The sequence below is a fragment of the Mesocricetus auratus genome, unplaced genomic scaffold (genome assembly GCF_017639785.1).
Source record: "Mesocricetus auratus isolate SY011 unplaced genomic scaffold, BCM_Maur_2.0 Super-Scaffold_100007, whole genome shotgun sequence".
NCBI classification, from domain to species: domain Eukaryota; kingdom Metazoa; phylum Chordata; class Mammalia; order Rodentia; family Cricetidae; genus Mesocricetus; species Mesocricetus auratus.
The window spans coordinates 68,292,081-68,319,544 of NW_024429191.1; the positions used below are offsets into that span (position 1 = coordinate 68,292,081).

Genomic DNA, 27,464 nt, shown 5'->3' on the forward strand with positions numbered 1-27,464 from the left:
TGTTGCAGAGGGGATTATTATATTTTTATTCCAGAGTCAATGTAGCCTTTGTATTTTTTCCCTGCAATGCCCAAGCTGACCCCAAATGCATTTCTCTAGACACATTTCCCCACCGTGGAAGAGGTGATGGAGTTTTACCTGGAGATCGACCCTGTCACCCTGAACCTCATCATCCTAGTTGCAAGCTACATCATCTTACTGTTGGTGTTCCTCATCTCCTGCGTGCTGTATGACTGCCGAGGCAAAGATCCCAGCAAAGAGTATGCACCCGAGACCACACTGAATGCCCAGCCTTCCATCCGAGTGGTGGTGACACAGCACAGCGCTCATGGATCATGGACCAGGGGACCCAGCCTTCACTTTAAGGATCCTGCACCACTAGGGAAGAAAAGCACTGTGGTATGAGTCTGGATAAGGGACGTTGGGGAGAGACCAACAAATGCAACAGAAAACAGCTGTCCCTGTTGTGGCTCTAGTTCTCCCCCAATGCAGATCCTGACTAGATGACGAAACCAAGGCTCTGTCCTACTGTCTGCTTCTGGTCAATCCCTTGGTGAACAAAGCAACTGTTTAAGGTAAGATGGCCCAGTGGTCTCTTGCTGTGCTCTCCAAATGCAAGATCTCAGAGATACCATTTTATAGTGAGGCTGGTTACTCATACCTTTGTGCTAGGAGGGGCTGACTTTGCATAGGCTTTGAAAGACGTGAGGATGTAATAAATAATGAAACTAATTCAAGTCTATACCTTATAACTTGATTATTCTCAAGTGATCACATTTATGCACCCAGACTTCAGGTTATTATTTTGTATATAATAGCTCATCACATTCCATTCCCTCTCCAATCACAAGCTGTGTGACCAAGATTGGGTTGAGTTACCTCTTCATACCTCAGGCCTAACTTGAAATTTTCAGTTTCCAATGAGTCCGTTCACTAAAACTACTTGAGACAGTGCTTGGCAATTAGTCTTGCTGTGATGAATGCTGGTTTTATTCCTGTCTACTTCTCATCAGAAAGGTTGATCTCTGGGAACTGGAGAGATAGCTCAGTCAGTAAAGCGCTAACCACAAGAGCATGAGGACCTGAGTTCGGATCCCAAGTACTGACACAAAACAAATGGGTGTAGTGGTGCGTGCCTGTAATCCCAGAGACAGCTGGGTCCCTGGAACATGGCAATCATCTGGTGTAGCTGATTCAGTGAGCTCCAGGCTCAGTGAGAGACCCTATCTCAAAATATAAAATGGAGAAAAGTGGAAGATACCTAACCTCTGACACATACGTGCACTATGCATGTATACATACCCACACATGCACAAATACACACACACACACACACACACACACACACACACACACACACACGAACACAAAACATTTTACCTTTAGTCTTCAAGAATGACCTGATTTAATACAAACCTATTGCAGATTCATTAAAAAGGAAAAAAGTCTGAGGTCTTAAAGCTTTGTGTTTTACTCCCTGGAAGAGAACCCACAACATTCCTGATCTTTCCATAGTTGCTGTTGACTAATAGTTTTTTTTCTGCTGCTTATTCTCTCACCTCTGTCTACAAGCCTGCATCATTATCTCCATTGTACATGTTTGTTTCATGCCTCCCTCCCGTACAGGTCTGCTTCATGATTTACTGAATCTTTTTTCCTGTGAGGACCTGTGTGGTGTGCCATGAGCCCCTGCCCTCCGACCTTTGCTACCTAACGGGAAAAAGAGTCTCCCATGACCCAGACAGTAGATGGAAACAGCATTTGTGTTTGCTCTCCATGGTCTGTATAGGCTGTCTGAATGGAGATGCATTTGCTCACTGTTGATTGGCCAGGCTCATCAACAGGTCCTCAACAAGAAGGTGACTCAACTTGTTAAGATAAATGGCTTTTTTCCCTGCGGAGCGAAAGTGTTAGGAATACAGGAGGTAACGTTTTTTGAGTATAAAGAATGGCAAAAACAAAGCTTAGAAGCAAAAACTTATAGAAGCCATCGATTGTGGAAGTCTGGTGTCTTCCAAAACTATGAAAAAAAATGAGAAACTGAATTATAGTTTCTATGAGGGAAGAACAGAGGAAAGTCCAGCCCCAGATACCTGCCAGCTTTAACTCCTAGTCCTATTCAGTCTTTACATTGTTAAAGTAGCTGTAGCAAATAGGAAGACAGATTTGTTCCCTTACATACACAATTTGAAAATGATGTTGAAAACATATGGAAGGATTTTTCTGATATATGGTCAAATAGCAATATCTGCTCTTAAAATGAAAATGTAAAATGTAACTGTATAGGATAAAAAATTCACATACTCTTTCTAAAAATTTCTCTTTTTATACTAATGTCATTTATTTACCCTGTGTCAGTGGATGCAAAATATATCACTGGAGGAAAAGTCAATGAGCCATCAAAAATTAATGTTAGTAATGTTAATTAATTTAGCTTTTGATGGACATAAATGTTCAACTCATCTAATAAGAGTATCAAGAACATTCTTAATTAAAAATATGAAATAAGCTGGGTGGTGGTGGTGGTGCACGCCTTTAATCCCAGCACTCAGGAGGCAGAGGCAGGTGGATCTCTGTGAGTTTCAGACCAGCCTGGTTTCCAAGAGCTAGTTCCAGGACAGCCTCAAAAGCCACAAAGAAACCCTGTCTCAAAAAACAAAACAAACAAACAAAAAAAAACACATTCGCTTAAAAAGGTTACATAAAATACTAGGTAGTTACATTTCAATTTCATATTTGGGCCAATTCAAGAAGGAAAAAGTAGGGGCTGGAGAGATAATTCAGGAGTTATAGGTGCTTGCTGCTCTTAGAACCAGAGTTGTGTTGGGTGACTTACAAATGCTCGTGACTCCAGTTGCAGAAAATCTGACACTTTACTATAACCACAGAGGGCATTTCACACACACACACACACACACACACACACATACACCACACACATAAACAACAAATCCCTTTTTTAAAGGGAAATTAACAGGGAATTAAAGGGAAAAGAACATCATCATAAGAAAAAAACAAAAGTCAAATAACATTGAAAATAGTAATAATAACTACCAGAATGAAAGGAATAAAGACAGAGAGAGAAAAAGGAAACCAGGAGACAAACTACATTGAGCTAAGGCTGGAATAGGTAGTAGGGAACTATTCTAAACCTCCCCAGATCATATTATTTGCAGTTTATTCAATTTGTGTTCTCCAAACAGGAACTAATTTCAGAATTAAATATAATATATATATATATTATTCTGTATAGTACATACTCAGAATTTTATGACAAGTACATATCTTATAAGCCTCTTGTTGATATCCTGGTCTGTTTCTGTGACTATAACTAAGTGCTACAGATCTCCTGATTTATAAAGACAGCAGGGTCACTCGACTCATGATCCTGCAGATTGGGAAGTCCAAGAGCACGATTCTAGCAGCTGGTCAACATCTTGTGCCATTTTATAACACGGCAGAGGACGTTGTCTGAAGCAAGAATGCTAGCCCTGGTCTCTTTTCTTTTTTCCTTCTTTCTTTTTTACATTATTCTTCTTCTTTTTTAGTTTTTTATTTAAATTAGAAACAAGGTTGCTTCACATGTCAATCCCAGCTCCCTCTCCCTCTCTTCCTCCCATGCTCCGTAACCAAACTTCCCAACCCCCCCACCCAATCCCCACTCTGTTCCCCAGGGAGGGTGAGGCCCTCCATGGGAAATATCCAGAGTCTGTCATTTCGTTCAAGGCAGGGCCTAGGCCCTCCCGCAAGAGTACAGGCTGAGAGAGTATCCCTCATTATGGGATGGGCACCCAAAGTCCATTTGTATGCCAGAGAGGGATAAATACTGATCTACTACCCAAGGTCCCATAGATTGCCTAGGTCTCCTCACTGACACCCACATTCAGGGGATCTGGATAAGTCCCATGCTGGATTCCCAATCATCAGTCCAAGAGCTCCCCCTTGTTCAGGTCAGCTGTTCATGTGGGTTAAATAGGCCTGGTCTTGACCCCTTTGCTCATCAATCCTCCCTCTCTGTCACTGGGTTCCAGGAGTTCAGTTCAGTGTTTAGCTGTGGGTTTCTGCCTCTGCTTCCATCAGTCAGGTTCTAGGATGGCATATAAGGAAGTAGTCAAACTCATCATCAGGGAGGGGCATTTAAGGTAGTCTCTCCACTATTGCTTAGTTTGCCAGTTGGTGTCTGTCATCCTTGTAGATCTCTGGAAATTTCACAAGTGCCAGATCTCTCCTCAAACCTATAATGACTCCCTCTATGATGGTATCTCTCGTCTGTTTTCTTTTTTCTTTAAAGCAATCTAACTTTAGTTTATTAGATTGCCTGTTAGATTGCATCACAATACTGTTCGTTTTGATTGCTAACAGCACTGACCTGAGAAGCTCCTATGAACATGTTCAGAGCTCACAATGACCAAAACCCACCACAAATAACTTCATGCAAAATACTGAAACAAACAAAACCTAGTTTCAAGTATCCATGTGTCATGATACCCACATGTGTTTCATGAAGCCACTGGCGCTATGATATGCATGCCCACTCTCAGCTAACCCTCAAGCCCTACCCAAAGGTCGGGTCTCCACATACCATTAACATGTAAGTTCAGAGAGTAATTTCCAACACATGAACTTGTGTGTATATGCCCCCACACACACACTCACGCAAACTGTGCTCAAACCACAGCGGTCAGGAAGGAAGCCAAGAAAGTGCAGAGCTGGACCTTTTATCTATCTCAACCTCCATGCTCTTTCTAGAACACTGTCTCTCCACCTGCTTGCACTTCAAATCCTAGAAAATAATTTTTTAGCTACTCTTTATTTTTGCTTTCAGTGAATAGTGTTTTGCCTACATGTATGTATGTATGTATGTATGTATGTATGTATGTATGTATGTATGTATGCATGCACACCATATGTACACAGTGCCCACAGAGGCCGGAACGGGGAGTTGGATTCCCAGGGCCTGTAGTTACAGATGGTTGTGAATCACCATATGGATGCTGGGAGTTGAACCTGGGTCCTCTGGAAGAGCAGCCAGCATTCTTAACCACTGAACCGTCTCTCCAGCCTCACTGCTTCTTATTTTTAATTAAAGTTATTTCCTAGTGGAACTAGTTTCACAACTGTGAGGCTCTTAGGTTTTATAAATTAACCACTGAAGCCCAGTGGGATAGATTGCCAACCAGAAGAAACATTCGGTTCCTCTGACCTTCAAATACCATCTTATTTTTGTTTCCTTGGGGATTAGCACTCCCTTGGTTCACATTATTTTAATTTGTTGCTTTGCCATCATGCACAATCACTGTTAAAGCAAACACAATATGTTGCCTAATTTGGCCACAGCAACAGCTGTGGGAGACAGGCACGTAAAACACCTGGTGGGCAGCAGAAAAGGAGAGGAAGAATAGGGGTTTTCAAGAACCTCAGTAGATGCTAGGTATTTTTTTTAATTCATGGTGTCATTTAATTCTCACACTCTTACATGAGAGCGACCAAAGAAGGGGTTTAAATTTAATGACATGTGACTCAAAGAATAGATACAGCTTCAGCAAGGTCACCCAGTAGCTAGCACACTCAGCAGGCAGGATCTGAACCCGTTCCTATTGGCCTCACCTTGTGCTGTTTTTTGTTCACAACAGATAATAGCCACCCTTGTTTGTTCTGCCTACGGATCACTTTCAATACCTAGGATGCTGTTCAGCACATGCCTATTAAGTAATGTAATGACCAGATTTGCTCCACTGCATATTATAGCCAGAGTTGCCAATGGGGGATAAATTAATTCTCCTGGTTTGGACAGAAAAAAAATGCCCCCTGGTGATTCAAAAGTCTCCAGGGGATAGTGGACTGAGGCTGGGCATTCTACAAGACAAGCCTACCTGAGTTCATTTCTGTCACAGCCTGCTGGTAAGCCATTTATGCATGGCTTGACTTCCCAAGCCTTTTTATTTAAACTAAAATATGGGTGAAATAGTGATGTCCATGAAGCATATGCAAAGCGTCTGACTCATGGTGACCTCTCAGTGACAAGAAAGCCATTGTTAGTACACTGATAGATAGGTTGACATAAGAAGGAATGGCATCCCTTTGAAGGCACAGGTCAGTTCATGGTAAGGGACATGTTGCCACACACAGTGGAAATTTGGGAAAAAGGGAAAAGGTTAGGAGTTGAGTTTTTCTCACCACCACATGCACCCCAATTTACTTATAGGAATCTTTAGACACAGAATGTCAAAATTTGAGCTCGGTTTGAAATAAAGTCATTTCTGCCATAATTATCAAGATAAAGTCATCCTGGAAACAGGATGGACCACTAATCTAATATGGCTACTGCTGTTATCAAATTTAGCCAGGCCAGATGATGCAAGTCTGTTATCTTAGCTCTTAGGACTAGGAGCCATGAGAATCATGAGTTTAAGGCTAACCTGGACTGCATAGTAAGATACAGTATCAAATTTTTAAAAGGAGTAATGACTGGCCATAGACAGTCATAGAAACCACTCTGGGAAGACTAGAGTTATGCAATCTAAAACAAAAGAGCTGGAAGGCATGAGATCAAAGTCCCCGTTAATACCTTGATCTTGGACGTCCCGCCTCTAGAAATGGGCAATGTTAAATGTAAACAGCAGAGGCTCTCAAACTGTCACCACTCACCACCCCCTCATCCACACTGTTTTTGTGTGGCTAAGGCCATACAGGCGCATCAAAAGGACATAGAAATTATGTATTTACTGAGATTAAATAACACATTTATTTTAAAACAGTTCTTGATTGTACACAGATTTTACTATTATTAAAGGACAAATTTGCATACTAATGAGATAGGTGGGCTTGTTTTGCATAAATAATTAAGTCTTGGCTGAATATTTGAGACTACTGACATAGTTGAAGAGTATCTTCAGCAGTTTTCACAGCTCTCTAAGGTTTTGACTTTAATTCACCAGTGTTAGCAACTTTATTTCACACAAATGCATAGTATTTAGGAACATCGCAGATATTGTTGGAACTTTCGTCATAACCTCAAGCCAAAATTAATTTAATACCTTTTTTAATGAAACTCAAGTGAAAAACACAAGCATCAGGTTATAGGCAATGTTTTAACTAAGAAGTTAAAGACCTGAGTTGCTACACACTGGGGAATGCGGGTTGGCAAAGGCTGAAAGTCTTTGTTTTCTGTAACTGCATTACTATGCTTCTATAAGAAAGAAAACTATGTGCAGCAAAAACACTGCCGTTCATAACAGTTGTCTCAATATGAGCTGAGGTGCTTCGGACCACGTTCACTGCTTGACAGAGCATGATAGTGTGAACTGTGTAACACACACACACACACACACACACACACACACACACACACACACACAGTGTCCAGAACCAAGGCTGCTGGGAAGCAGCAAGATGCAACATTGATAGGCACTGCAAAAAACATGCAGGATGCTGCCATGTTAGACAAATGCTCTACCTCTGGGCTGCAGCAGCCCCTACTAGTGTTTGCAACATAGGAAGTAAGACGCGCTGATCTGAATCTGCTGTAGCAGTTCTCTTCAACCTTAGCCTTCTTGTCCTGTCCAACTTTAATCTGTTTCCAAGATAGCAGGAAGTCTGCACCTGTGTTTTCTCCCTCCTACACTCATCTGATATTTAGTTAAGCCCCAGCCCTATGCTGGGAATCATTGATTCCCCATTTAGCGTATCTCCAGGCTAGCGGCCTCAAGTGCAATCCAAAGCTGGCAGGCATGTAATAGGAAGCTCAGAAAAAGTTTTTAAAAGGGAGGAGGGGCTTGGTTCAGAAGAAGCCTTAGCCACACGAGGAAGAGGAAGCATGCTGCCTTAGGAGACTTTAACATTGTTCAGGAGAAGCTTGGAGCAAATGTGTTCATGGAATTTGGAATCTAGAGTAACAGTCAGATTGATAACAGTGTTCTTATCACTGAAGATTAGCAATAAGAAGCTGTTTGCTATGGAGAAGAGGAGAAAAACCTGATATTATAGAACTGTAATCATTCGCAGGAGGAAAATCAGAGTATCTCCCTATGCTGGAGGAGAGAGAGAGCTCAGTTCATGGTGTTTGCTATGTGTGCTAGTGCAGACTTGTAATCCCAGAGCTGGGGAGGCACAGGGTTCCAGAGAAATGAAGCAACACACACACACACACACACACACACACACACACACACACATGCACACACACACACACACATGCACATTGTCTCCTGATATTTGGTCTATGTCAGTTTGCTCTTGAACTTTGTACCCACTTCCAGTCATTTGCCCGTTTTCCATTTTGTAAGGAAGCACTGTTCACATAGTGATTTGTATAAACAAGGCTTGTGAAGGCATCCAATCAGATTAGAGCAAAGGGCTGATAAACTGTGGTTACAGAGGTGGCCAAAAGCCATAGAGTCATAGCACACTAGTGAGTCACCTTCAGTTGCGGACTGTGCTGAGACTTATTCGTTACTAATATGAATTACCTAAGCTTGTGAATGATTTATCCATTTGAAAACAGGAGGTAACTGAAGATTAGCAACATGCTAATGCCACGCTGGGTACATTTTTACAGCAGATACAGGAGGAGGCACAGTTGGTTCAGGGAAAGCTTGCATGCACCTGTAGACCATGTCTCTGACAAATGTTCATACAGTACAGTTCAGTGCAAGGCTCCCAGGATACATCAGCTCCCACAATGGATGTGAACTCCAACCTCATGAAACTTAACAAGAAGCAAGAAAAAGGCTACCAGAACACAGGGCACATGTCTTCTGAACTGTTACTACAATGCTGAAATGTTATAACAGTTTCCCAATTTGACACAGACTTGGCAATTGAAATTGTAAAATCCATTCTCTAAACCAGTGCCTACTAAATGTCTTCAAGAGGTAAATAAGCACTCCTCTAAGTGAACCTGAGTCTAGTGTGTATTCTTGTGTGTGTGTGAATTTGTTTATTATGCTACACGCACCTTCTTATAAGCACTATGCATCCTTTTGTATGTCAGAACTTAACTGTCTACCCCACTGCACCATGTTGCCTCTGATTTTGCCTGTGTGTGAAAGGAGCAACCTGTTTCTGGTTTCCCCCACCATCCTTCATGCTTTAGTCTGGGTAAGTGAGAGTCAAAGTCCTGTCTAAGAACATGATATACATTTGATTTTGTTAAGAAAATAAATAAGTCATCATAGTGGCACGTGCCCTTAATCCCAGTACTCAGGAGGCAGAGGCAGGTGCATCTCTGAGTTTGAGGCCAGCCTGGTCTGCAGAGTGAGTTCTAGGATAATCAGGCTACACAGAGAAACTCTGTCTCTGGAGGGAGGGGGAAGAAGGAGAAGAAGGAGGCGAAGCAGGAAGAAGAGGAGGAGGAGGAGGAGGAGGAGGAGGAGGAGGAGGAGGAGGAGGAGGAGGAGGAGGAGAGAGAAGAAGAAGAAGAAGAAGAAGAAGAAGAAGAAGAAGAAGAAGAAGAAGAAGAAGAAGAAGAAGAAGAAGAAGAAGAAGAAGAAGAGCAGCAACAACAAGAGAAAAAGAAAGAAAGAAAATAAACCCTGGCAATTTTTAGGTTGGACTAGATCTATGCAAATGTAAACAAAGGCTAAGTTCCCCCTTAATTGGTAGTTCTAGTCTTTGAATCTCTTGACTGAATATTAGATATCTAATGCAATAGACTGAGTAATCTCCCACACATGTGTGATCTCTCTCTCTCTCTCTCTCTCTCTCTCTCTCTCTCTCTCTCTCTCACACACACACACACACACACACACACACACACACACACACAAAATACCTCATACAGGGCTGAACACAACATTGAGTCTCCATTCTTTGGTGATAACTTTGTTTCTTTTACTGAATGAGAATGACTACCCCATAAAAATGAACTGCTGCAGGACCAGCAGGGAGGCATCTGGGATGCTTCAGCCTCCTGTCCTTAGGCAAAGAGGAGGGTGTGTGTCTGTGTCTTGTGTCTGTATCTGTGTCTGTGTGGTGGGAGGGGTTGGCAGTTTATGGTTTTGCAATTTGTGAGACAAAGTGAGTGGCAGCCACCACAGTGGTCATTTGACCCTCCCCAGGTGCAGTGACAAGAAGAGTTCAAAGACTAAAGTGGTCAACTAGATCTTGGGGCTGCAGCCTGGAGCTTAAGTTCTGGATTCTAAATCAAGGCAAGCCTTTGTCTTCCTGGGAGGAGTAGGGCCTCCTGCCAGCTGCATAAAGAGCACGGGAGGAAAGTTCATTAGCAGCTTCCCAAGGCTGTTCCTGCTCATGGGTGTGTGTGATCCTGCAGCTTTTCTTTCTCCTGGCCTTTCTTCTTGCTTCTAGAATGAATCCACTAGTGACAGGAAGATGGGTCCTGAAAACCCATGCAGAGCTGTGACGTCATTGATTGGTGAACAGCAGTAGGAAGTGTCAAAAGAATTTTGAGTCCTCCTTTCAGCAGATCAGAATTAACTCCCCCCACATCCCTGACCCCCAGCATTTGCTAGTGTGTTTTGTGTTTGACATTTCAAGTAACTATCCCCCATGCTGGAGCTTCTTCAAGTCAAGGTCTGTCTGGCTCTCTTTAGAGGGAATGCAAACCATGACAAATGGTCCCAGCTTAGGCATATGGTGGTACATTGATTTTCTAGTTGCTAGGGTATATTAACAAATATGTTCCAAAATGCAAAAGTAATGAGCTCACCACCATTCGGGGAGTGTTCACAATATGAAACATGTGAGATTCGTTGGAGCCTCAGACAATCTTTAATTTTTAGAACATTGCCTTGTATTCTTATTTTAAGTAAATTTCATTGCAGTTCCACGAAAACCATTAGTTTTTAAATGAATTGAAGTGTATGTTGCTTTCATTTAAAAAATGGTTGTATTTGTTTTAAAAGTATGCTCAGATATAATAAAGAATCAGACCTTGAGGATGTCACTCACTCAGAAAGCGTTTGCATAGAATGTATGAGGTCCTCAGTTCAGCCCCCCATACAACAAACAAACAGATAAACAACAATAATCAGACAGAAAGGAAACAGGGAAGAGGGAGGGAGGGAGGGAGGGAAGAATCAAGAAAAGGAGGAAGAAAATGGAAGGAGGAAGGAAAGAAAGGAGAATGAACAGGATACACTGGTTGAAACACGGGGTAGCATTTGTTGTCTCCTGCAGCCAGCTCATTGTTGGCAGGGACCTGTTTCAGAAGCTCTGAGTTCACAGCATCCAAGATGGCTCCTGCATCCCAGGTCACTGCCTCTCTGCTCCCCAGTCTGTCCGTGTGTGTGTGTGTGTGTGTGTGTGTGTGTGTGTGTGTGTGTCAGTGTCTTTAGGGTTCTTTCTTAGTGGACTTTGGACACTACAGTTCCAAACTTGAATTCTGAGGTCCTGACAAGTGAAGGAATGAAAAGTAAGGCAAACAGGCATGGGCCAGCTGAGTTAGACCAGGGACCCCCAGTGTGTCTGCTTACATTTCACTAAGCAGTCCTTAAGCAAAAGTCTGCCTCCGTCTGCAAGGAAGGAGGAAGAGGCAGAATTTTATTAGGAACACTGACGTTCTCTACGAACTGTAAGAGAAAAAGAGTGTGAATTGGGCATGAACAGCCTCGCCAACCCCAACTGCTGTTTTCTCTTCCAAAATTAATATGTGTTTGTTAAGGTAATCTTGAAAAATGCAGACAAGGCAAAGAAAGAGATGATGTTGCTCTCCTGGTAGTTTGTGGTACACTGCTTGTGTCTTTTTATTCAACACTGACATTACTTTCATGGCGTGTTTTTTTTTATTGTGAAAGAAATGCTTATTCATCTGGGAAACAGTGAGAAAAATGATGGAAGGCATTCACAATCCTGTTACTCAGTTTGTACTCTACTATTTTGTTTCATTTCCTGCTGATATATATATAATATACATATATATATATTCAGCGTATTGTCAGCTGCACTGTTTTTCACTTTCTGAATCTAAGTGAATTTATATATGCCTACCTAGTGCACCCCTGGCAGCTGACAACGGAGTGTTCCAAATCGTGACTAAAGTGTGTTTGGACGCTGCTTGCGGTGGGAAGGCATGAATAGCATGGACTGATTTTTGTCTTGCACCATTTCTGGGAGACTGTACGGTGGAGCTGGAGCACTCATCACTCTCATTCTGAGACTATATCATATGTTCTCCTTTAAGGATTTTTCCATCCCCAAGAAATGTCAAGCTCACAAACCAAGACTTAAAAGTATTCTCTAGGGAGCATGAGCTGCCAGGCCCATTCCCACATTCTGGCTCACAAAGGTGGATTTTGTGTTGGCTTGGACATCGGAGGCTGTCAGAGCTAGGGAGGATCCTCGTGGTCCAGCAGTCCAAACCAGGAATGCAATGACAAATAGAAATGATTAGTGTTCTGATTGGAGGCTGAGGATATGGCTCAGTGGTGAAGGCACTTGTCATGATGTGAGGATGTGACTCTGGTCCTCAGAGGTCATACAAGCTTGGCACCATAGTGGACACCTGAAATCTCAGCTCTCCTGTGGCAAGATGGGACGGGGCAGAATCAGGAGTATTCACAGTCTCAAGGACTGACACAGAAGTTATCCTCTGACCTCCATACATGTACACACATACATGTACACGCACATACACACACAGGATTGTTTTAATCCTCTGGTAGCATGGCACTTGGCCTGCTAACTGCCAGAACTCAGGCCACCAAGGTGCCTTTCTATTCCACTCTACATGCTATTCTTAATGTAACTTTTTATATTATGGTTGCCAAAAATACACATTGATAAGGCTTCCCAGGGTCTCCAAGTCAACCTTATCCAGTTTCATACAGCATCATTTAAGCGGAGGTGTATAGTTGCACTTGGTTGATATGTAGTTGCACTTGTTTGAGGTAGCTTTTCTTGTTGGCCATTCCATTCACTACACTGAGCTGTTCAGAGGACTTATACTCTATAGAAAATACCCGTTTCTGGGGGCTGGAGAGATGGCTCAGAGGTTAAGAGCACTGACTACTCTTCCAGAGGTCCTGAGTTCAATTCCCAGCAACCACATGGTGGCTCACAACCATCTATGATGAGATCTGGTACCCTGTCTGGCCTGCAGGCATATATGCAAGGAGAATGCTGTATACATAATAAATAAATCTTTAAAAAAAGAAAACAAAATACCTGTTTCCATTCAAAGGTCAGATGTTGTAAGCTCAAAACTTCCCTAAGTGCCCGGAGCTTGTGCTCTAGATCTACAAACTTTACAGCCTGGTTCAGTGATGCGAGAGACATGTGAACCTATATGGAACATTCCTACACAAGAATGCCATGCTTGTGAAAGGAAGTGAGGACCTTGGTGATTGATTGATAGAGGAGGGCTCTACTTACTGTAAGCAGCACAATTCTCTGGCAGGATGATCCTGGGCTGTGTATATGAAGGCAGGCTAAAACTCTGTGGACCAACATGCAGCATCCCTCCAGTTTCTGCTTGTCCATGTCCTTGACTATGAGAGTTCCTCAGTTGGAGATAATGATGTATGGAATATCAAACAGTCTCGGCTTCAAGTTCCTACTGGAGCTCTCCCTGACCTCTCTCCGTGACAGACTGTAATTTATAAGCTGAAATAGATTCAGACCTCCCGAAGTTGCTTTAGGTCATGGTGTTTGTCACAGCCATAGAATCGCACCCACCCATTCAGCCTCAGTTCTTGCTATTACCTCACCGTCCTTCCGTGGAAGTGTGTTATGTATTGTGATTAATTTAATTCAACAAACTCAAAGGTTCTGACATGTTTTCATTGTGGTTTAGCTTTGCGTGTTTCAGAGTCTGGAATGTTCATAGCTCCAAGGCTAAGATGAGGTATTCCCTTCTCAACACAATCTGTCCTCAGTCTCTAGACTCCCCCAACACTGTGTTGGTGACTCTCTTGTTGACCTCTGAATACCTGTCCTACAGTCCATAAACTGCTTTCCTGCTTTCTTTTCTCTAATTCTAATGTGAAGAAGCACATTGAAAATAGAAATGTTTTTCTTATGGTTTGAGGTTGACTTTATTCCAATTGTAGACATCTTACTAAAGGGTAGACAGGATGGCAGCCAATCTCCATAAAGCTATCACTAAGTGAGATAACTTTTGAAATCATAGGAAATGTGGACATATTCCTACAGCACCCCTGGCTTCTTAGGCATCTGCAAAAGAAGCATTCTCCTTTGTATCACCAATGTCCAGGTCATTATGTGATATCAATACATGTTTGTCCTCAATACATGAGTGCATCCACAAATCAACCCATCTCTAACCTGGTTGCAAGTCTTCTTTGGAAAGTGTAACTGAAAATTTGCAGATACTATCAGTTATTCTCAGTTAGGATGAGTTTATTTAGTTGGGCTGCCTCCCGTGTCATACTAAAGTGAATACCAGGGACTTGAGATCAGACTTGGTGATTATGGTAGAATAAGGTAGTTCACTTAATTGGTGTATTTGGTAGAGTGAGGTACTAGCTTACAGGTAGACCCATCTCCAAGTGCAGTGAGAAAAAACTTCACCAAAATCATACAAATGTTTATTAACAATACGGCTTCCTAGGCTTGATTCAGTCACAGGGAGAACTCAGTTTCCTGTATCTAATTTAACGAACAGGGCTATCCATGAGTGCTTTGCATAGAAGGCTGCTATACCCTTTGAATTTTGTGTCTCTATCTTCATTCCACAGTAATGAAACCGACTGGCCCCAAATCACACATCTAATAAGAGAAGTCTCCCAAATAGAGCATCCAACAAACCTCATTGTTCTTCTTGCCTGCTCTGATCCGTTCCCACAGGAATCCATCTTCAGGGACATCTCCTAGCCTCAGAATGTGGGAGGAGACTAGAGAAAACACTGTGTAAGTACACATTTTTTTTTCAGTTCAAATTGTCCTTTGTTCTCTCTGTGTTCTGGGGTCAGTTTTGCTTTGGGCTTTGGAGGGGTTTAGGATGGGGTTTGATTTGTCAGTGTGGCCATTAACCATTAGCAGAACACTCAACTGCTTCTCCCTGGTGCCTTCATTTCCTTCCTTTGTTACTGTGTACTCTGCTGCAGCAGGGCTAATAATTGCAGCTAATTAACTTAAGGATTGCCTTGAGAGAAAAACAGAAGTGCTGACTTGCCAGAAGCTGGGTTCACCATAGGCAAAACAACTCGTCATTTCAGAGAAAACTTTGGCCAGTGGTTTCCAGTCCTGTGATTTGTCACTTTTGTGTTGAAAGAATCTCTAAGTGCTTCCTGTGTCCACTAGGGCTGGGAGAACGATTTCACAGAATGCCCCCACCTTCCTGTATACTATGAAAGGAAGGGAGCATTAAGGTCTTGGGTCATTAGCCACACATTATATAATTAAGCTTAGCATTGGCATGATGACAAGGTGACAACCCAAGTTCCAGCATCCAAGCTTGAGAACACCGAGAGCATTAGTCATTTGTACCATGCTGTGATAAAATATCTGCCTTAAGCAAATGAAGACGGAAACATTTAGTTTGGCTCACAGTTTAAAGGAATACAGTCCATTGTGGCTGGGAAGGCAGAAGGCTGGAGTGTGCTTGAATCTGGGAGGATCAGGAACCAGAGAGGAGACAGAACGTGGGTCTCAGCTATAAACCTGATCCCCACTTCCACACAGAGCAGTCACCCACTTTCTCCAGCTAGGACCCGTCTTATCCAGGTTACACAACTTCCCAAAACACTACCACCATCCGAAGACTAAGCGTTCAACACAGGAGCCTGTGGGGGTCACTTTACATCAAACCACAACAGAGACAGGAGGATAATAGGTCTGCAATTGCTTTTATTCATCATTTCATTCATCCCTCCACAAAGAGATTCTTTGTAAGTGCTTGTTGCTTCATTTGTCACAGAAACCTAACTGGGTGACCTGCAAATTCTCTCACTAGCTCCCAAAGCTCTCCACACACTGGCCTTGCCTTCTCATTGCACTCCTTAACACAACAACTTCTTCTAACTGAGTAACTCCACAATATGCCTGATGCTTGTTTTTTTTCCTTTCTTTTTTTCTTCTTTTTTATTGATAAAAGATCTCATATAGCCTTGGGTGGCCTGGGACCAGCCATATAGCTGAGGATGACCTTGATTTTGAACCTCTGAGTGATGCTTCTATTGTAGCAGGGCTCCTTCAGCCTCCACCCTCTGAGTGCTGGGATTAAAAGTAGGCACCACACCCATTTTTTTTGTGGTGCTGGGGAACACATTCAGAACTTTTGTTTGCTTCGTAAACTTCATGAACTGAGGCCACCCTCAGCCTTCCTTACTTGTTTTCCTGTCTCTGCTTGAAGAACTTTCACACCGGAATTCAATCTTCGCCTAACACAGGCAAAAGGAGCCCCCACCCTCCAGTCCCATTGGGGTGAAACACCCACCCAGAGACTGGCTTATCAGAATCAAGGTGCTTGTCAAGCAGTGATTCCCGACCCCTAGATTATTCTCAGGCACAGTCTAGAGCCCCTAAGAGTCAAAATTCACTTAGCCAATGACTGGTACAGGGCCCCCCTCTGCATCAATCCCAAGACATGGAAATCAGCCACTTGAACTTGCTTCAGTCTAAACACGACCACCTGGTTAGAAGCTTGAGTTCTGCTTTCAAACAATTTGCATTATATTTTTAAAAATGGTAATATGTTGAAGCTATTTCATCTTATTCTTTGCTGGCTGAATTCTGTCATTTGAATCTAATGAAAATAATTCTAGTAAATCTTTCCAATGATGTCCATTCAAACACTTAGAGATAGATATCATCTCCTATTTACACCAACCCCAATTCCCAAATCTTCAACATTTCTGACAAAATCCCACTTTTTTAATGTAAATCAAAATATATCTTCATAGCTATAATCCTTGCCAGTCCATGAAAGAGATGCTGTTATTAGTTTCAGGATTTAGGTGAGAAAACTGAGTAGATTGAATGACTCCTCTGGGGTGACATGGTAAGTGTCAAAGACTGGAATTGATCAAGTCTGACTCCAAAGTGGATGCCACCAACCCCTACGTTGTCCTGCCACCCATTTGTTCATTCTTCCTTGGATAATCTCTAGTTTTGCCATCTCTCATTACAAGTGCTATCTAGAATAGTAAATAGTGCTTGGGAATTCACCCACTGAATTTTCTTATTGCCCAGTGTCCACATCTTCTGCTAATGTAGCCCACAATTACCTTGTTACTCCCTGGCTAACTTACTGGTTATAAACAAACAAAAAATATGTCTCCTGTTAACACGTATGTCTGTAAAGTCAGGTGTTGCTCTAATTTTATTAAATTGCTTATCACTTGTAATTCAAAGGTCTACAGACTAGGTATACAGAAATAAATACCACATTGTGTGAGACATTCTCTGCTCTCAAACGAGCAAGTGGGAGGGAAATGAATGAGGAGATATAATCCAAAGGCATTAGGGAGGAAGTTCCCATCTTACCTTTCACACTGTAAAGCTGTGTAGACAGATCTTAGGGAGAGTTGAGCCTTTTTCTCACTTTGTAGCTACTGTTACTGTGTGTCTATGCACATTTGGCTATGTTTCTCATTGCTGTGATAAAAAATACTTCAAAACTCCGGAAAGGCTCACAGTTTGAGAACACAGCCCATCATGGTAATGCAGCCATAGCGGCTGAAGGGTGGGGCAAGTGGTCACATGGTTGCCATTGTCAAGAAGAGGGATAATGGTATGTCCACATGGCTTCCTCCTTTCTTCCTTCTTATTTAGCCTATGAGATGGTGCTGCCCCCTTAGTCAGGGTGTGTGTGACCTCAGTTAAGCCACTCTGGAAATGTCTTCACAGACACATCCTGGAGTTTATTTCCTAGCTGACTCCATAGTAGTGGAACTGACAGTGAAAGACAATGATCACACTAAGTAGTGCCCATATTGGAGATGAACACAACCATGGACCAGATACTTGGAGTTAGCACTGTATTTCTTACCCTGTGCCTTTAAGAACTGAGTTGAGAACACCATTGTACTTAAGTATACAAAGAGTACTTACCTGCTAAATCTCTGCTAATCTTCAGACTTCAGAGTTGCTTTATTTTACTTAGCTTTCTTGCTGTTTAGCTTCATTTTGTGTTTTGAGACAGAGCTTTACTAGGTAGCCTGGGCTAGCCTAGAACTCACTATCTTCATCCCAAGTACTGGAATTAGAGGTGTATGCCATCATGCCTGCTTTTTTGTAATATTTTTCCCTAACTCTGCATGTATAAAATTAAAATGTCTTCTACACCATAGATTAAAAAAAAATCAATGGAGTGAATTTATTTGTGGATGAGATAGAAGCTCAAGCCAGGCAGGCCAGGACAGGTCTGTCAGTGTCTAACTCACTGGTTAGCTTTTCAGGACACAGCACAGGCTTTGCAACAGAGTAAATACTACATTAAACAGATTATGGTCACTTCCATTTTCAGACTGTGCAATGAATGTTCTAGATGACTGGTCAGATGACTCAGTGGGCAGAAGCACTTCCTATGTAAGCCTGATGACTGAGCCTCAGAATTGATTCCTGAAAGTTATTCTCCAAGTTCTACATGTATGCTGTGGCATGCAGATGCATGCATGCACACTAATACAACACACACACACACACACACACACACACAAGTATTCAAAAAATTAAGCTCAGTGAAAAGCAACTGTTTGCTTTAAGTCGCCTGTTTTGGAAAACAACAATAAGCAAAACCAGATCACTATGCAGGCATCTAATGTTTCAACACAGAGAACTAGAAACCATACCTAGCAGTGGACATATTAACACTTCCTTGTTATTTTTATTCATCTCTACCTAAACTACTGCTGCTTAGTTTGGGGGATCTCATGAAAACTTCAATTAAATTAGAAGATATACTTTCTCCTTCTGACTCAGAATATAAATATTCTTGGGTGAACAATGAGGTCTCCAGATTCATGGGTATCAAACTAATCATAATACGAGAAAAATTCCCAACAAAGACTTCCCAGCTCTGGAGTCTTAGTGGAGAAAAGTCTTCCAGCATTCCACAGGCACAGCCGTTGGCCTTCAAACGGAGCTCTCCAGGGTGCTAGACCACATCTGTCCTCAGAAATTGGAATAGTCTGTCTCTCACTATCTTTGTACCTGATTCATTATAAGTCTGCTGTACAACCAATGCTCGATACCAAATATCAAGGACATCCTACTGGATGGAGGTTGGAGAGATGGCTCAGTGGTTGAGGAACTGGATTCAGTTCCCAGCACTTTCACAGCCACTCAGATATTTCTGTAATTCCAGTTCCAGGGGATCTAACACCCTATTCTGACTTCCACAGGCACTACAGGCATGTAGTGCACAGATAAACATGCAGGCAAAACACCTCCATACAATAAAATAATAATCTTTTTAAAAATGCCTTGGGGCAGAGGCAGGCGGATCTCTGTGAGTTCGAGACCAGCCTGGTTTACAAGAGCTAGTTCCAGGACAGCCTCCAAAGCCACAGAGGAACCCTGTCTCAAAAAACAAAAACAAAATTAAAAAATGCCTCTTAATGACAGTCCCTATATCTGTGGTTTTGCTTTTTGTTTCAAGTCCTCACTACAACACTTCATGCCAGCTTTTGTGAGCCCCTTTTCTAGATGAGAGAATGCAGATCCAGAAGAATTGACTTTTCAATTTGATTCACTTAAATCCAAGATTAAAATCAAAGTCTTATGCTCTCTGCATTTGGCTACCCGCCCTAAAATCTGTCCTAAATTTTTTCAACCTTGACCTCAACAATCTCCCAAACAGGGTAGGCAGAAAAGTAACATGAATCTGGCTGTCACCCATAGCAACAAACTCCATCTGCTTCTCCAGACCCCATCCCAATTAATTTCTAATGTAACCTACATTACTTATTTCTTCCACAAGAATGCTCTGTCCTGGATTGCTCTGTTTCCTAATCACATCACAGAGTCAAAAGCAGTATCACTTGGAAGGGATATGCAATTTGTTCAGCACAACTACCGGGAGTAGCCTGTGATTCTTGTTTCTTTGTCATTGTTCTTCATTTAAAAAAATGAATGTCATTAAAAAACAAACAAGTTATATTTTTCTGGATAATTACACAAATGTGTTTTCTGGTTTTAAGTGCATAGCAATTTCTACATGATGACTGATGCTTACATTGCTCACTGAGGTAAAATACCCACAAAGCAGATGTACTCTTTTCAGGTATTCAACTCTACATATTTTAATTATATGGTTGTGATTATCTAAATTGTATGGGTGCCACATCTCCATGTTGAAGCTCTAAATCCAAATGACTGAACAGTAGCCATGTAATCACAAACAGCACTGGAATGCCCTAAGAGATGTTTCATGAGAGATTTTTGTTGCTGTGTAGACACCAGGACCTATTTCTATGACCTGAGATGCCATGATGAGACTTAATGACATAATTTTATGGGACCACCATTGAATATGTGCCCCATGGTTGTCTTCACCACCATTATGTAGGGTGTGGCTGTATTTAGAGCTAGGACCTTTCAGGAGGTAATTAAGTTTAACAGAGTCATAAGGGAAGGGATCCTAGCTGGACAGTCTGATGACTTTAAAGGAAGGATGTGGGAGGGGGGTCCCTGAAAATGCTACTGTCCATGGTGAAATGATCCACAGAGAGACAAGAAGGAAATACAGCTCAGCCCGACTTATTTAGTTAGGCTGGTTCAAACTTCTGGAGTCTGACCCCAAGCAGTTTATTATTTTTTTACATATTTAAACACAGTAAAACTTTGGGGAGAATTTCCTTGCAACAAAGCTTAAAGCATGATTGCATTGAAATTCCCTTGCAAAGCACATATCTTTTGCAAAGCACCGGTGACCTCTTCCACAAGAGTTAGTTCTGTGAACTGAGAAACAATGCTCAGGATGAGGGGGATTCGGGTAAGGCCTGGCTTTACAGAATCGCAAAGATTACCAGGTTATTAACACATCCATCTTTAGTATTCTGCATGGAAAACAGGTATATACATCTCTTCCATTAAAGCAAGCCTGTGTGTTTAACATTTCTGGCCTCTCGGTTGCTATTATAAGCACATGTATACCTCACGCCCTCTATAAAAGAGGAAAAGACACCAACAGTTTTTTGCACAGAGAAAAAGTCACACAGAGATACCGCGAGAACACAACCTTCAATAAGCAGAGAAAGGAGGTCTTAGAGCGCCCATGAGCACTGCAATGTTTAGCCTCCACAATAGTCAGGTAACGGATTTCCACTGATGAAGGCAACCAGTCAGTGATGTTTTGCTGTGGCAGCCCCCAGACAAATGACACAGCTGTGTGAGCACCATGGCAATCAAGACTGAGAGCATCTCCATTGTTGCAAGCATTTCTCGAGTACCTCTTCCCCAGTGCCAGTCCTTGGCAACCACTGACCTGATTTCTATTGCTGTGTGTCTACCTTTTCCAGGATGAGATTAACAAAACTATAGGGTGTGTGGCCTTGTGTGGATAATTATGTGTTTGGGATGAAGATATTTTCAGAGTGTATGGCAAGGAGCAAAGTGGGAAAGAATGGAGGGCAGAGAGGAGGAAAGAGAGGGGAAAGGGAAGAGAAGAAGGAAAGGGAAAGGGGACAGAGAAAGGAGGGAGGGAGGGGTAGAGGGCGGAAGGAAAGAGAGAGGGAGAGTAGAAAATGAATGTCTTGTTATTGGAGCAGGAGAGTTGACATTGAAAGTCCCTTTCAGTCTCAAAATCAACCTATTCCTCACTAAAAGGAAAGCTAGGAAAAGTATTAAGTGCCTGACCTGCTGAAGAGCTCCAAGTAAGAGACCCTGCTCTCCACTCCTTTGTCTAGGAAACTTGATCCGAGGAGGAGGGGACAGGAAGGGACAGGATCTGGAACACAGTTCAAAACTTCACGGAAATTATCTGAATGAGAATTTCTACCAGTAGGTACCAACCTTGTCCTGAATCCAGTGCTAGAGTCTCTGAGGCAAAAACACTAATTAAGTCAAGTCATTGTCCTTTACATTCAGGGTTCATGGCAGGCCAATTTAAGCCATGAGTATTAGGCAAGGCTGCTTTTTCATTTTTCAGAAGAATAAGCTTTAGCAAAATAAATCCAGAACTTTGCCTCATGAAATTGGGCATCATGACTGCTATAGAGAGATGATTCAACCCTGAGTAAGCCAGAGATGACTGAGAGCTATACAGACCCCTGAAAACTGAAGTCATCAATAGACAGCCTGAGTCAGAGTCTCATTCCAACACAAGTGAACGTCATCAGCAGTTATGTCAGTGTTACCAACTCACTGGGTATTATTATTGTGAGCCCACTTATTTGCTTAAGTGTAGCCTGCATTAAAGACATTAATACGTATAATGTTAGGTGAAAGGATTCAGTTTGCAGTCTCAGCTCTACGGCCAAATTGCATCAAATATTGGCCTTGAAGAAAGATAAACGTCAAATGCAAACACAGAGTTAAAGTCCTCACAGCAAGCGCTGTGCAGTGCATTCATTTCCCTTTAATGTAAAGTAGCAGATATGGAAGAAGAAATTTGCAATCTAAAACCAGGGAGCACCCAGTGGATGTCCCATGCCCACACACATATGGAAAACACTAATTGGACTTAGTGGACTATGTAAAGGAGATGGAGGAAGATGATGAAGAGGAAGAAAAAGGAAACCAAGTTGGGATAATATGGGGGGGATTAGAGTGGTGTATATGATCATATTATATATATTTATTAAATTCTCGATGAATAAAAATAAACTAAAAATAGACACTGGGCCAATGAACACATTAGAGAATCCATAAGCAAATTCAGGCAGGAACAATAAATAGCAAATAAAAGCAGGGAGCATATACCCACATGCAGTTATTTAGATGGAAGGCAAATCCAAGGTCTCTATCCCATAGTCTCCAAAAGGCAGCACAATTCTGAGGGGGTAGGAACAGGAATGAATGTTTTCCCCATCAGGAAAATTGCCATATATAAATGTTGATGACTGTCAATAGAAATAATTTAAATAGAAACATATGTAAAACCTGCTCTTCACCATTTAGAAACCATATATGTGTTCTCTAACATTGAAGTCTTATTTATCCTCTCCCAATGTGCTCCTATGCCAAGAATTAATCTCTTAAACATCCATGCCCCTGTTTTGAGAAATGGCAGGCCATCAGGATTGCTCCACATTTGCAGCCCTCTCATTCAGGAACTAAAATCACAAGCTTCCAGGGCAAATTCAGCAAGAGGCACCTAGTGTTTAATGGTGCATAAACGACTAAAAGTCAGGGCCTGTTTCCAATGCAGTTTGGAAAACCTCTCAATCTTCTTTCTGAGGTGTTGTTGCTATGAATAGAGACTTAATAGCAGAGGCAAGTAGAGAGTGTTGACAATCGTTCTGAAGTTCCAGAGTAAGCCCACAGAACCTGTTGCTAGTCTCATCACCCCCTGTTTGAATATTATTCACAGTAATATGGATGGATGGATGGATGGATGGATAGATAGATAGATAGATGGATGAATGGATGGACAGACAGACAGAAATATATTGACCCTTCTTGCTCCATCCAACACAGAAATAAGCATAGACTTGAGCAGCAAACTTTTTAACCTTGGACTCCCAACATTGCTTTCATATGGCCAAATGACTTCATCAGATTCTCAAATACAACTGTGACCTCAGGAGGTTCAAAGATCACAGTTGTGGTTGTAGACTCATTCATACACAAAAAATTTACTTACTACTTTGTTAAAGGTGAGCAGTGCTTAAAAATCATCAGGTCTTGGGCTAGAGAGATGGCTCAGAAGTTAAGAGCACTGGTTGCTCTTCCAGAGGTCCTGAGTTCAATTCCCAGCATCCATATGGTGGCTGGCAGCCATCTATAATTCGATCTGGTGCCCTCTCCTGGCACGTTGGCAGAACACTATATACATAATAAATAGATCTTTTAGGAAAGCCATCAGGTCTCAATTAACCTTCCCCAGTTTACAGATGAGAAAGCCAAGACACGTGGGGAAGAATGACGGGCTCCTTGTGTAGGACAGAATTAAAAAGGGACCACAGCCTTCATTCTGTGACTAAAATGGATGTGGCCCAGAAGGGTGAGACAGCGCTGATGGGGGATTATAGTAGAGGAAGGAAAGCTTCCATTCAGCTGCTGTCAGAAAGACTTGATGCAGGATACCTTTTTCTAAAGTAGCAGACAGTAGTTGTTTCCAGGAAGGCTGAGGTGAACTGACATAACTGTTAGTGATACAATGTACATTCTGTTAGTGATTGTCTTGTGCAGTTTTGAGCTCACTGAGACACCATCTGTGGAAACTGGATTGTCTCCTTCTTCTGCTTTAGACCCAGATATGCTTATGCAAGTGTCATACAAAAGCCCCTGTCCTGGATCAGGCCAATCCTCTACTCTGTAACAGGGAGAAAGGAAAACATTAAGAGAGCCCAAGAATAATAACATTGTGTCCTAGAGAACAGTTAGAAGGTAAAAACATTTCCAGCAAGCTTTGCCATTACTTATCCTGCGTGATATAAAAACGCCTTCAGTGGCCAAGAGAAGCCTGGAGCTGATCTATGGGGAGATGACTCTGCTCTGCCCAAGGGTCTCCAACTGGAACTCCAACATGATGGCTTCAGCCGGTCTTCCCAGTCATTTCTGCTGGATGGTTACAGGCACCCAGCTTGACGGTGGTGTCTATCTGCTGGGATTCATTCTTCACTTTGAAGCCTTACCCACGGGAACACTCTGATCCACCCCAAGCTTTCTCCACTAGGAACCCCTAATGGTTGCATTCACAGGGCTCCCCCAGTCAATTCCTGCTGGTATTTGTAAACCCTCATTTTAGTAATGTTTCCTTGGCTATTCCAGTTGTCTCTGCTGGATGTTTTGGGGGTCTGATTTGGTGACGCTTTGACCTACTGCTTCTCTCTATATGTTACTTACCATTTATTCTTTTACTTTTGTTTCCTGTTTCCAGATTGAAAGCACAGCTGTCATAGGTCATCCTACACCCAGTTCCAGAACAGTTATGCAAAAGAAAGATGAAACTAGGAGTGTCTGAATTCTATTGGAACAATGTGTAAATCTGTAAAGATAGATGGTGACACTGTTGCAAAAAAAAAAAATCTCACAACACGGGGACCTAAACTCTGTACAATATGAAGTAGAATAAATCTCCTATCAAATTGGCAATATTTTCAGTGTTCCTACTACTCTGCTTTTGCAAATGATCACGGTAGATGCTAGGGTGTCCACAGTGTCTTTCCAAAGAGGAATTTAGAATTCAGTACACAAAGGCTTCCAAAAGGGCACAGTTTTTGACTGAGCATGTCTTCATCTGGCAATCCATTCCGAAGAATTCTCACACAGACTTCTTTCTAAGCAATCCATTGCAGGGTCTATTCCAGTAATGAATGAATAGAAATCACCTTCAGATTAAATGAATTATGTTACTTTTTATGACAGAAAGACAATGGTTGTTAATCACATTACAAAAGCAGAGTTAATGCATAGTACATCGTGAAATTTTTAGATTCAGTTATTGCTAGTCAGTTTCCCATCACTGTAACAACAAATACCGGAAAACATCAAATTTGAAAAGAGAAAACATTCGTTTTTGACTCAGCATTTAAGAGACTTTAATCCATGAAAAAATGGGTTTCATTAACCTGCTTATCCTCCCTCCCTTTCTTCTGAGGATCTCCATCAAGCAGCCTTTAAAAAATAAGAGTTTAAAGTTGGTGTGTGTGTGTGTGTGTGTGTGCACCTAGGTGTGTGTGTGAAGTTCCAGTTCCGATGTGTCAGTTTGGTTCGCACACATGAGTGTGGTGGATTCCAAAGGAGTCCAAAAGGCATCAGATTTCCTGGAGCTGTAGTTACAGGCTAGTGTTAGCCACATAACATGGGTGCCAGAAACCAAAGTTGGATCCTACTAGAGAGTGATACAAAATCTTAATGTCTGCATAATCTCCCTAACCCCTAAACCAGGGGTTCTAAACCTTCTTAATGCTGTGGCCCTTTAATACAGTTCTGCATGATGTGGTGACCCCCAACCATAAATTACTTTCATTGCTACTTCCAAACAGTAATTTTATTACTACTATGAATTATAATGTAATGTGTTTTCCAGTGGTCTCAGGCGATTCCTGTGAAAGGATTGTTAGACCCTCTCTCCCCAAGGGGTTGTAACGAATAGTTGATTAGGAATATTACAAAGATTCTCACCAAACACTTGATGGCAGATTCCTTAGAAAGTAACTTCTGCATCTGGCAACAGTTGCACAGATGACATGAGCTTCTAGGAACCCTTCTGCTAGTGAGAAGAGGAAGGAAACAGAGCTCTAACTTCACTTGCTGACCAGTCTGACACCCGTGCAGAGGGAGCTGATGGAGTCACATTCCCTCCAAAGGATCCTGTTTCTTCCCAGTTCTGATATCTTTAGGGGTTTTTCATCTTGTGGCCACCTCAATTCCCTTGCAACCTCTATGGGCATGCCGAACTCCACACTGTTCCCTCCTGTGCGTCTACTGCTTCTCTCCTATGAAGACCCTTGGAATTGCATTAAGGCCCATCTGGACCACCGAGGATCAGGACCCATCATCAAGACGTTACTGAATCGCATCTTTTGCCACAGAAGGCATTATATTACTCGGCCTGCCACCACACAGAATAACACTGACATTTACTGGGGACTGGGATGCAGATGCATCTTTTAGGGAACAGAGACCACCCATACTGATTACAACCTTACCCCTAAACCCCCTCTCACACTATTTTCATTTTCTTTCTTCTCTCCAGGGTCCCCAGTCAGCCTGATTTTGTTCCTTTCTCTTTTCCTTGGTAGTTCCCAGTTTAGGACTTTGTAATGAGTGGAACTCCCAATGGAAACTTCCAGAAACCCTTTTAATAAAGACATCTCGGTTATTCGCCTTACCGTTCAGTTTGGAAAGTCAGCTCGACACCAGCTGGTTTAAAAAGCAACAAAAGGTGGAGCTCAGCTATAGACAAAGCGCTTATTCCCTCCTCTACACTAACCTCTTTCTATGACCTTGGCCAGGCAGTTTCCGCAAGCTGACTTTGCATTCTCTTTCCAAAGAGGACTCAGAAGATGTTTCTAGAAGCCCTGCGCTACTTAGATTCCACAGGAAGAATTCAAGATAAAATAGATTCTTTGCCTTCAAGATCCTTTGAGATACAGACTTCTTTTAAGTTATAGGGAGAAAAACACAGTCCTTTGTCCTTCTGGCTCCTGAGTTGGGAAGAAAGCCATCTGCCCTAGAAAGAAGAAAAGCATTGAAGGGAGATAAGAATCTTCATTTTCCAGTCCCAGTGGCCCAGATCTGAACACTTGAGGCTCTTGCAACAAGGAGAATTGAGTTTCAAAGATCTCTATCTTTGCTCTAAGCTCTATTGCTGTTTTGGAAAAAAGCAGGTCCTCCAACTAATAAAGATTCATTGGCCCAGCAATGTATGGCAACTGGATATCTTCCACCCAATTCTATCTCCTACCCAATTCCCAAACTCTCCTTTTGGGACC

At 42.1% G+C, this 27,464-nt stretch overlaps 1 long non-coding RNA gene across 1 annotated transcript; it reads left to right on the forward strand.

Annotated features, from left to right (window-relative positions):
• On the forward strand, positions 1-25,221 carry LOC110341972. The gene is made up of 3 exons (XR_002383984.2): positions 1-575; positions 14,655-14,826; positions 24,905-25,221. It is a non-coding gene; the product is annotated as an uncharacterized LOC110341972 (long non-coding RNA).
• Positions 25,222-27,464: the final 2,243 nt, after the last annotated feature.